We start from the raw sequence: 12,221 nt of genomic DNA, 5'->3' as shown, positions 1-12,221 counted from the left end.
GCGCCTCCTGCTAAGACTGTCTAGTCATTGGCCAAAGAGAATTTGGTGCCACCTCGTCGAGCCTTTTCCATTGGCTCGGCGCAATCTGCTGTTCCCTCTGCTACTAGCTCCTGTCTCACCCCCTCCCCTCTTTTTCTCCTTATGCTCTTTGCGGTGGGCTGATGAGTGACTTTTCTTTAAGAAGAGGAGGAGAACTTGCTCCTCTGTAGAGGTTGTGTACATGCCCAGCGCCTCGCGGCGCTTAGCGAACGGCTCACTGGGGAAACTGCAATGGGAGAAGTAAGGAAGTCACGGTGGCTACCGCCACTCACAAGTCGGCTCAACTTCACGCCCACCCCGGTTTCCACACTCTTGCAAAGAGGAAACTGGTCTCCACCCGAGAGACTACTGGGGCGGGAGGGTGCGACCGGCCTGTGGATGTCTAGCGCCCACGGCTCTGACCGGGGAAAACTATGGTTTAACTCGCCCGCCAGCACCGGGATGCTAACTTCAGACACTGCGATCTTGGGTGCAGAGAGCTCACAGGCATAGTGAGATACAGCACTGCGCTCATTCATTGGTCGCACTCTTCAGGGGACCGCCTCTGCCGGGAGCAGGAGCCCAATCCTATCCCCACCTACGGAGCGGGATGTTTGAGAGTCTTTGATCCTCAGGTTGGAATTTGGGGATCTTTCAGGGAAATGGACTAACAAACGAGGTGTATTCACACAGATACATTCACTCTGCTACAAGCCAAAGGGCCTGCAAGTGCAGCAAACAGGTATTCAGCGATCCCTAACAACTAAGCACAAGAAACATTTTGTTGAGCCCACACTGTGACCCTGAGCAGTGGGTACTCCTTGGTGATGATGATGATGACTGGTTTCTTTTTAGACAGGATCTCTGTAGCTCCGACTGTCCAGGAACTCGCTTTGTAGACCAAGATGGCTTTCAGTTCTCAGAGATCTGTGTCCACCTTTAAATGTTGGGAGTAAAGGCGTGCCACCGCCACACCCAGCTCCCTGCTCTTTTTAAAGAGGGAGTGAGACAAAGAGAGATGAAGTTACCAGCCTCCATGCTTAGCAAGTTTGTGGTGGAGCTAGAAATTGAGTAGAAAAGGAGTAGCTGCTTCATCAATCTATTTTAAAGTCAGGTTCCTCCCAGCGTGGGAGCCCACGCCTTTAGTCCCCCCCCCCCCAAAGGCAGAGAGAGGCAGGCGGGCGGATCTCTGAGTTCTAGGCTACCTCTACACAGTGAGCTCTCTTGTTTGTTTTCTTTTCCAGACACAGCTTCTCGACTTAGCTCTCATTGTCTTGGAATTCTGCTTGTAGTCTAGGCTGGCCTCAAATTCAGAGATCCACCTCTTCTGCCTTCTGAGTTCTGGGTTTAAAGGCCTGCACTACCATGCCTACTTTACATAGTGAGTAGTAGGCCAGCCAGGATCACATAGACCTGTTTGACAACAGCAGTCAGGTTCCTCTGGGAATTATCACCCAGATCTGGGAATGTTACCTGAACCAAACTGCTGTGACATTGATTGCCAGAAAAGGCAAGGGCAGGCCCACCACCAAGACAAGGTGCAGTATAGGAGCCCGACTATCTCTCTCCAAAAACAGGCTGCCATGCTGGAGAGAAAGTGTTGGGAGCCTGGAAAAAGCGGGGTGCGAGGGAGAGAGGGTTTCATGTTGATAACCAAGACAGAGTGGGGATTGATTTATCCCTTTCGCTAATGATAATATTCCTGTAACTGTGACACCCACTACAAGCCTCGGGAGCACTTCCAATTGAGCATAAGATGAGATTGCATGCTAGGAAAATACTGTGGGAAAAGCACAAGAGCTGGCATCAGGAATTATAGGTCCGTGACAAGTCAGAATGTATAAATAGATGCGATTTGTTTATGGTATGTATTTTAAAGGTTAATTTTAATTTTTTTTTGTCTCTGTGTGGGTTACATGTGTGGGCAGAGGTATGAGATTCCCTGGAGCTGGCGTTACAGGTGGTTGTGAGCCGTCTGACATGTGTGCTGGGAGCTGAACTCCTCCTCTGCCAAGCAATAGGGGCTTTTAACTGGTGAGCCATCATGTCTCCAGCTTCTTTACAATATAATTTACAATCCATGGCACGTTCCTTTAGCTCCAGCACTCAGGAGGCAGAAGCAAAGAGATCTCTGAGTTCTAGGCCAGCCAGAGCTACGAAGTGAGGCCCTTTCTCTAAATAAATAAAAAAATTAGCTGGTTGTTGTTGTTGGTGTATGCCTTTAATCACAGAACAGATCAAAGCCAACCTGCTCTACAAAGCAAGTTCCAGGGTATAAACCCTGTCTCTCTGAAACAAAAAACAACTCTCTCTCTCTCTCTCTCTCTCTCTCTCTCTCTATATATATATATATATATATATATATATATTCATGTATGTGTATATATAATTCAGCAAATGTTTTTGTATAAATGAGTGGGAGTACAAAATAAGCAGGAAAGATAGAGCTAGGCGTTAGAACTTTTCTTGTAGGTACCATGACAGTTTTGAAATTCCAAGAAATTGAAAAGAGAACAAGAAAAAAAAAAAGTCCCTACTTAGCCATCTTCAGTAAACAAGCAGACAATAGCCAGAAGGCCACCCATTCAGGCCTTCTCAAGCAGTCTGCTTGCATTTATTCAGACAAGATTCAGGGCAGGGCTAGGAGTGCAAAAACTACATGCTTGGAAAGCCTCTCCTGGGTCCCTGCCATCACTCTGGGTGCCCCTGTCCCACAAAGCACATGGTGACTCAATTGACCCAGAGGGGTATTCTGAAGAGGATGATATTAGATAAGCATCCCTCACCCACAGTCTTGAAAACTTGCCACGGCTGTTGAAATGAGCTGGACTAGCACATGATCCAGAGTTGAAAGGTGTGTCTGTTTCACCCACCAGGCCATCCTCTCTTGACACAAAAACCATGGAAGCCCCCATTACAGGGAAAGAACTGCCTTCCGTTGATCACATGAGACCATTTCATTCTATTTCTCTAACTAGGAAACTGGTTTCCCTTAGAGCAGAGATCACCTCCCAGCAGAGGCTCCAGACTCAATAAACCCACCAAATGGCCATTGCCAGAGTTGGGATTCTAGCTGGGACTATATATTTGCTTCATCATAAGAGAGCAAATTGTCCTAACAGTTACAAAAGGGGGAAATTATCAGTCTTTTTAAAGGGCTGGTATAGACTGACAAAAAACTCAAAATGATTAAAAGTAAAGGGACTGAATAGGAGCTCATGATAGAAGAATTATAATCTATAAATAACCATCAAATATTTGACTTTATTGATTATTTTAAAAGTATCAATTAATGTAATTTGTTACTATGAAAGACATGACAATATTCAATATTGAGAAAAAAATAAGATGAGTTTTCCATTTTTTTATTTTTTATTTTTGCTATGTAGACCAGGCTGGCCCTGAACTCATACGATCTGCTTGCTGCCTCTCCTCCCTCCAGTATTGGGATTAAAGGATTAAAGGTGGGAACCACCACATCTCTCACGTTCCCTCTCTCTCTCTCTCTCTCTCTCTCTCTCTCTCTCTCTCTGTGTGTGTGTGTGTGTGTGTGTGAGAGAGAGAGAGAGAGAGAGAGAGAGAGAGAGAGAGCTCACCTGTGCAGGTCAAGCCTGTGGGACTGATTCCCTCCTTCCGCCAAGTGGGGCATGGGTATCAAACTCCGGTCATTAGGTTTAACAGGAGATGCCATTATCTGCTGATACTTCTTGCCAGCCCATTAGAGAGATGTTCTTCATGGAGCTGGAGAATCAAATCTAGAATATCCTAGGCAAGTGTTCTACCAGTGAGCTACACCCCAGCCTATTGAATTGTCACACAAGCATATGCAGTAAACATTGCAGAACTATGCAATATATGTGCTATAGCTATGTCATAGTTTACACTTGTCATTTATAAGTATAATATTGATCTAGGGTTTGTTTTCAGTACAAATAATGTTGTGTTTGTAAATTAGTTTATTCTCCCATCAGCAGTTTTAAAATATTCATCTCAGGGCTACACACACAAAGCAGTGTGCTCAGTACCCAGTGCCCACCACCACGTAAACCAGACAGCACAGACATATACCCAGCTACACACAGCCACAGGCACAGACAGACACACACAGACACACATGCACAGATACACATGCTCAGACACACACAAAAACATACACACACAGACACACACATATAGATAGACACATACACATATATACAGATACACACACAGACACATAGACACAAACGCACACACACATAAGGGCACACACACAAACATACTCACAGACACACAGAGACCCAGATACACACACAAACACAAACACATACACAGACACACACACAGAGTCACATAATGAATTTAAATAACAACAGTGTCTATCTGAGCCACACATGGTAGTCCATACATGTAATTCCAGCACTTGGGAAATAGAGGCAGGAGGATTAGAAGTTCAAGACCCACTTCAGCTAGGTGAGGAGTTTGAGTCTAACACAGAATACAGAAGACCTTGTCTCAGACAAAACAAATCATCTCTGGTGATGCCGAAGTGTGTTCACACTGTGACAGAATTCACAAGCGGGACATGAACATATATTTTTATCTACTCTCAACAAAGTTAAGCCATGTAGTAGAAAGGAAGGGAAAATAAGTTGTTTTGAAATTTACCAGATTCCAGCCTAACTTGGGACAATTTATTCTGTGAACTTTGACTCCTTCAGCTGGAAGAGGGAGACAGAACTATTCACTAGGAAAGGCTGCTTGGGCTGTTGAACATTGTATTGAGAAAGTTGTAACTGCTGCATCCAGGCCCCTGCATTCTGGATTCAAAGCACTGTGAGGTTACTGAACGTCATCCTCAGGCCTCAGTTCCCATTCCTGCTTCACACAGCTTAAACCTTTACCAAGCTACACGCATAGCAATGTCTGCACTCGATCTCAGCCACCAGGTAGAATCACCACAAATCCTACCCACGTCCAAGAGCAACCCTCTGTTTTCCCAACTTTTCCTCACTCCGCTCTGGCGAAACAGTCACTGCTATGTATATACATAAGAGAAATGAACACATGTCCACACCGCAGGAATACATGCACATACATGTTCATACAGATGTCACTACTGCAGAAACACACGTACATACATGTTCATACAGATGTCCATACTGCAGGAATACATGTACATACATGTTCACAGCAGCCAAAACTGGAAACAGAAAAAGCTCTCTCCACTGCCTAAAGATCGAGTAAGGAAAGGACAAGGGTTCCCCTGACACTGTTTTACAGATTAAGGGTTTTGTTTTCGAGATAGGGTTTCACTATATGGCTCTGGTTGGCCTGGAAGTCACAAGTAGGCCAGGGTATCCGCAAACTCAGTTCTTCCTGCCTCTGCTTCCCAAGTGTCTGTGTGCTGGGCTGAAAGGCATGGGCCACCATGCACAACCAACACTGAAGGTTCTTTTCATGAGCTAGAGAGATGGCTCAGGAGTTAAGAGCACTGTCAGTCTCCCAGGACACCAGGGTTGGATTCCCAGCACCCACACGGCAACTTTACAAACATCTGTAACTCCAGTTCCAGGGGATCCAGTGCCCTGCCTGGCCTCCTCAGGCACCAGGGACACACATGGTACTCAGACATATATGCAAGCAAAACATCCATGCATATGAAGTTAAAAACAATATTTCCAGGGAGATGGTTTCCAAGCAGTTAAGCCCTTTGACAGTGCCAGCCACTCACAGCAGGGGGAGCTGGGTAGACACTTGGCAGCCTGAAGAACAAAGAAAAATCCTTATACATTTATAGACATCACAAGAGATCTTTGAGCTCAGAGGGTAGAGAGCTCTGGGTTTAGCAGATTACTGAAGGTACTGACTAGGGTATAAGGCCATATTTGTTTTTTAAGGATTTATTTATTGTTATTTTATGTGTATGGCTGTTTTGACTGCCTGTATATCTGTGCAACATGTGTGCAATGCCCTCAGAAGCCAGAAAAGAGCAGCAAATTCCCTGGGACTGGAGTTACAGATTATTGTAAGTTTCCCTGTGGGTGTTGAGAACCAAACCCAGGTCCTCCACCGGAGGGACAAGTGCTCTTACCCACTGGGCCATCTCTCCAGCTCCAAGGTCATGATGTAAGAAGTTAATCCTGGGCTGGGCATGGTGGTACATAGCTTTAATCCAGCACTCAGGGTTAGAGTTCAATGCTAGCCTGGTCTGCATTCTACATAGTGTGAGCCTGTATAAGCTAATTCTACTGTTCCAACCTACCTCAGGCTGCACAAGTTAGGACTTCAGCAATTTAGGGAGCGTACTAGAGATGCAAGGTGTGGACGATTCCTCTATCAGGCAGCTCCTTGATCTAACACCCACAGTGGAATACTATTGGAAAAGAGAAAAAGGAAGTACATGCTATAGCATAAAGGAAGATAGAAATAGAATGCCAAGTGAAAGAAGCCAGTTGCTGAAGACTGCACGTTGCATGACCTGTTAATGTAAAATGTCTTGGGCAGTTAAACCTCTATCTTTATTATTGTTGTTGTAATTTTTAATTATATTTACTTACTCAATTGTCTGTATGTTTACTTGTGTATGCGTGCACAGGTGCCATGGAACACTTGGATGCTAGAGGACAACCCGAGGGAGTCAGTTCTCTTCTCCTATCCTATAGGTCCCAGGGACTGAACTCAGATCTCAGATCAGGATTGACAGCAAATGTCTTCATCCACTGAGTTATCTTGCTGGCCCTGTTATTACTACTACTACTATTATTATTATTTTAAGTCTACTTTTTATTTTATTTTTGAAACAGGGTCTCATGCACCTCTGGCTGTCTGTGAACCCCCTATGTAGCCAAGGAAGACTTCAAACTTCTGGTTCTCTTTCATCTATCTCCCAAGTGCCAAGAATACAGGTTTGGACCATCTTTCCTGGCTTGTGTGAACCAAACTGAGGACTTGGGTCATGTTGGGCAAGCATTCTATCAACTGAGCTACAGCTCCAGGTCTCTGTTATTTGTTTGTTTGCTTTAGAGACTTTTACCCTTGCCTGGAACTCGTTATTGCAGCCCAGACTGAATTTGATCTCATGGCATTCCTCCTGCCTCAGCTTGGATTGCAGACATGAACCAGCATCTCTGGCTTGAAGAGTAGTGGAGGAGGGTTTATGACTAAGAAATATAGGGCATCCTTGGGGGATAATGAACATATTAAAATTGACTGTTGTGATTAACTTTGTGAATATACTAGATGCCATTGAAGCTGTGTGTGCCTTTAATAGATAGAATTATGCCATGTAGAAACTATGTCTTTAAAATATTTCCTTTCAGTCAGTGTCACTTCAGCTCCAGCAGATGCTGAGATTAAGTGTCAGTTTGTTCAATAAACAAGCACACTGAGGCCAGTGTTATGCAACCAGCCCCACAGATCTCCCATCCACACTAAGCATGGTCTCATGCATTGGGACCATAGGTCAGAGCTGTAGAAACTGCCCTCATCGTCACCCCAGACCTCTCAGGCTTTCTAGTGGCAGAGGGCACAGTGGGGAGGGAGAGGTGGAAATATCACTGCTCCTGCCAGGGTCAGTCCTGGGCATGGGGGAGGCACAGAAGAAGGAATACAGACCTCTGGGGCTGTGGGCTTTTCCCTGTTCAGTGGTCCAAGCTAACTCCCAGGAAGCATACATACGTCTGGAAGAGATGGCATGAAGGCCTCATCTCCCGCTGCCCAGGCAACAGGCAGGAGGCCTCTGGAGGAGATGGGACAAAACAAGCCATGAGGTCCCTGTTCCTGGAGCACCCACCCATTCAGCATATGTTCCAGGTTGGGGGACCCTCAGCGGGTCCCATTTGTTGGAAACCTCCACATCTCCAGCAGACAGAGCTCAACTTGGATGTCATCAAAACTTGGGTAAAGACACAGGTCAGACCAGCCTGAGAGAAGCAGGATGACTTTCTGGAGTACGAGGCAGTGTGACATCCCAAAGAGCCATTGGAGTTAGACCTGAGAGTTCAGAGTCCAGCAGAGGAAAAGGGAATGCACTGTGACACTACACTGGGAAGACCTGGGTTCTATTCCCAGCACCTACATGGCAGCTCACAACTGTCTGTAACTCCAGTTCCAGGGGATCTGACGCCCTCACACAGACACACATGCAGGTAAAACACTGACGCACATGAAACAATTTTTTTTTAATTAAAAAAAGAAGTACCCTTGGTGCAGGCCCTGGACTAGAGAGTATGGTCTTCACTATGTGGTCCTAGTGATGAGGAGGGCCTTGAACTTGTCCAAGCCCACGGTAGACAGTCATGTGTCTGTCCACATATGACAAGGAGCTGTCCCCAATATCCCTGTCACTTCCATCCATGTCTCCTCTTCTGCCCTGTTCAGCAGTACAGAACTGGAGTATGTTCACAGTGTGTGTGTGTGTGTGTGTGTGTGTGTGTGTGTGTGTGTGTGTTTGCATGTGTGTATATGTATGTGGGTATGTTTGTGTGTGTGCACAGTGTGTGTGTTTGTGTTGTATATGAGTATGTGTGTGTGCGCACTGTGTGTTTGTGTATGTGTGTACAGTGTGTATGTTTGTATGTGTATGTGAGTATGTGTGTATATGTGTGTACACAGTGTGTGATTGTGTGTGTATGTGTGTGTGTTTGTGTGTGTATGTGTGTGTGTTTGTGTGTGTATGTATATGTGTGCGTGTGTGTCCATCTTGCACATGGACATTTTTGCAGCGTAAGTTTGGAGGTTGGGGGGATGATCCCTGCTAGGCTGTAACCACTATCTCTGGGCTCTGGTCTAGCTCTGTAGACCAGTGGGAGTGTGACTGGGACAGCTAACGTCTCAGGAGCAGAGTGTGTGATCAAGGGCTGACAGCCTGTGTAGCTCAGTCCTGGGAACAAAGGTCTCAGAATAGGGCCACTGGTGTCATTTTCTGTGGTGGCCTGACCCTCTCTGCCCAGGCCCCAGGTCACTCCCTCCCTCCTGAGCATACCTGCCAGGGCTCGTCCCCCACTTCAGAGCCAGCCTGAGTGTGTGGCCAGACACAGAGAGCAGGTCGACACAGGCTCTGGGCCTCCAGTAACAAGTTAATCCATGGAAAGGAATGTCCTTGCCCTGTCTTAGTTTGAGGGACAAAGAAGGGCTGTGCCCCTCTGTCTTTGTGGTTAGAAAGAGGTGGTTTCTGGTAGCAACCAAGAGTGAAGGAGATGCTGGCCATTCTGAACCGTGAACCAGTACCTCCTTTCCCCCCTTAGGTGCAAGAAACAGATTCCAGCCTTTGCTACCCTTCCACCAGGTGGAATCTTGCCATCTCCACCCCCTTCCCCTCCCCAAATGCTTCCAGGTGCTTTTCCTGGAGCCTTAGCTGCCACAGGAGCGTGGGTAGCCAGCCCACTGTCCCCGCCTTGCCTTACCCTGCAGTAACCTTGCCCTCCTGATGTCACTCCTGGTTTGCACTGACACAGCACAGAACAGGCCACAGCAGGGCTCTGAGGTCCAGAGGGCAGCTGGCCATGGTCCAACCCCAGCTTCCTTGGGTATTTCCCACCAGGACTCTGTGATCCCCCAATCCCATCCTCTGTGTCAAGGTAGCCACCTTGGCCCAAGCATCGACGGAGCCTCCTCTGTGCCCAGCAGAGATCCAATGTTCTGCTCTGTGCAGAGGAACTGAGCCAAGCTCCCTGCTACCTCGGGGAGCTCACAGATTTCTAATAGATGCAGGACAAAGCACAAAAGCCACCTACACAGGATGCAAACAGCCTATCAAGTGGGACGGGAGTTTATGGAAGGGAGAGAGAGGCCTTCTCAACAGAGGAACCCCTAAAATTGGACAGGGCAGGAAAACAGGCTTGAGGTGGGGTGACGGAGCAGCACTGTGTGGGGAGCTCTGGGAATCAATCTGGGTACAATTACCTACATGCTCTCCCTGGTTTTTACGCCTCAGAAAAGTTGCTGGGGCTGGGGCTGGGGCTGCTGTGGTGGGAAGGTACCAGAACCTAAGTCTGATAATGTATGCAGGGGCTTTGTCCAATTTGCTTGATACATGGCTCTTTCCAATACAGAACAGAGGTACCCAGACCCTACTTCTCTGGGTCCTGTGGATGCGTATACACTTCAGGCAGACATCCTGGTCCTGACACCTAAGTAAGGGGCTGTTTGAAAGTCCCCTTAGGCTCTGTTTGCTTTCTTATCTCTCTTGGCCCAAAATGGACTCGCACCCTCAGTTTTGTCTTTGGAAGCCAAGGCACAAGCGCATGTGACCCTGGTGGATTTCCAGGCCTGATAGGCTGTGCCCCACCGGGGTCTGGCTAGATTATTTCTTTCTCTCTTCCCAAAGGGACCCTGGGTTTGCAATGTTGTTTGCCTCAGACAGACTCGTGCAGTCTCTGGTTTCTCTTAAAGCACTGAAAGGTTTTGAATTTGGAGTTCAAGGAGGACACTGAAGCACAACTGTTCTTTCAGGCAAGAGATTCATTAATGTCTCAGACAGACAGACAGCAGCATGGTGGAGGCTCCAGTGTGAGTATAGGCCCCAAGGCCACCGGTAAACAGAGAGTATACCACGGGGATATGATAAGAGTTCAGGCCTGTGTCCCTATTTCTAGGTCTCAAAGGAGGGGGAGGGGAGGCTTCCTATCACGTGGTTGACCAGTAGCCTAAAGCGCTCTGCAGCCAGGCTGTCCCCAGTTCCTGGGCATAGGTGAGGAAGGAATTCCTGTGTAGGAATGTGTGACTTTAAGGATGTGGGGGCATTTACTTAACATATACCCGTCATACAGGTGGGGGATCTGAAGCCTTCTGAAGCCCTCTGATGTCCTGGAGCCTGGCAGCCTGAGCTCAGTAAATTTCCTTGGGAAAGTGAGAATGGGGAGTGGCTGAGAGATTCACAGCCAGGCTTTCAGTGTGTGTGGGGTGGGTGTGGGTGTGTGGGGCTGACAACAGCTCTGAGGCTAGACAGAAAGATGCTGCCGGTGGCTGGTTAGGCTACAAATAGAACAGCCTAGAGTGACCGCTCTCATCCCCAGCTAAGAACCAGCAGTTGGGGAGGAGTCCATACTGGTGGCTCAGTCTCACCACAATACTTCCACCCTGAAGATCACCCACAGAAGCCCAGAGGGGGCTCAGGACAAGCCAGGGATTCATCGTTCTCTTCCCCTAACATTCTCTTCACAAACTCTCTCCACAGATGTGGAGAGGCCAGCATAGCCTTCCTGATGCATGCTAATTACCTCACTCTCTGGGTCACCTGGCAAAGTTGTCTGTCATCTACTCGGTCTTGCCCAGGGCAGTGACCTCATTGTTGACCCTGATACAAGGTAGAGTGACCTGAGAAACCAGTGTCCACAAAGGGCATGGGACTTGATGCTGGTAAACTAGCCTCATATCAAGGAGGCTGGCGCCAGAGCCTGGGTGGAGGGGCTGAAGCTAACAGGCACGCACAGTTAAGGACTGTAACCAAAAAGGAGCCAAAGGCAGATGCAGGGAGAGCTAGGGCTGCCTGGCCTGGGTGTCCAGCAACAGGGTCCCATTCAGTCAGGGGAGGGAGGAGCCTGTCCTCTGACTGCTGGGAAGGAATGAACAAGAAGCAGTGGCCATTAGCTCAGCAAGTGGGAGGGAAGGACTGAATTGTCCCAGAGGTGGGGCTGCTGGGGAGCCTGGAGGCCACAAGGAGAAGACCTATATCACAGACTCCAATTACAGAGAGTTTACTGCTTATTGGAGGCCACATTCTCCCTGATAGCTCTTGGCCCAGAAACAGAGAAGCCAATCAAGGAGGGGGTAAACCCAGTCCCGGGGGACGCAGGGCTCCTCTGATGGCCTATTTGGACTCCCTGAAGGCTTTACCTCCCCCAGCCCCCTCTTTTTAGGCCATACTATAGTAACTCATTAACCCTAATACCCATCTCCTTCTCTCAGTGAGCATCAGAACTGCTGGCCCTGTGAACTGAACCCCACCTCATCACGGAAAGCCTCACACAGTAGTGCAGCCACCAGCTCCACACAGAGGGCAACCAGACCCCTGGAGTGACCACCCTGGGGGCTAGGATCTGTTGACATAGCCAGACATCAGCTTTCAGCTACCCAGAGGAAAGGGGAAGGTAACAGGAAGAAGGAGCTGGGGAGAGAGCTGGTGCCAGTTTAGGACCCCTTTGGAGAGCCTTCGTGGGGACAGAGATGGGGGCTAGGGTCCTGCTGCCACCTGGTGGTTGTACCAGGCAAAGCACCATTAT

General features: G+C 47.9%; 1 long non-coding RNA gene across 1 annotated transcript; it reads left to right on the top strand.

Annotated features, from left to right (window-relative positions):
- The first annotated feature begins 16 nt into the window (after positions 1-16).
- On the top strand, positions 17-7,223 carry LOC113834823. The gene is made up of 2 exons (XR_003483696.2): positions 17-760; positions 6,804-7,223. It is a non-coding gene; the product is annotated as an uncharacterized LOC113834823 (long non-coding RNA).
- The last annotated feature ends 4,998 nt before the right edge of the window (positions 7,224-12,221 follow it).

The sequence above is a fragment of the Cricetulus griseus genome, chromosome 3, assembly GCF_003668045.3.
Source record: "Cricetulus griseus strain 17A/GY chromosome 3, alternate assembly CriGri-PICRH-1.0, whole genome shotgun sequence".
NCBI classification, from domain to species: domain Eukaryota; kingdom Metazoa; phylum Chordata; class Mammalia; order Rodentia; family Cricetidae; genus Cricetulus; species Cricetulus griseus.
This window is presented reverse-complemented; position numbering and strand designations above follow the sequence as displayed.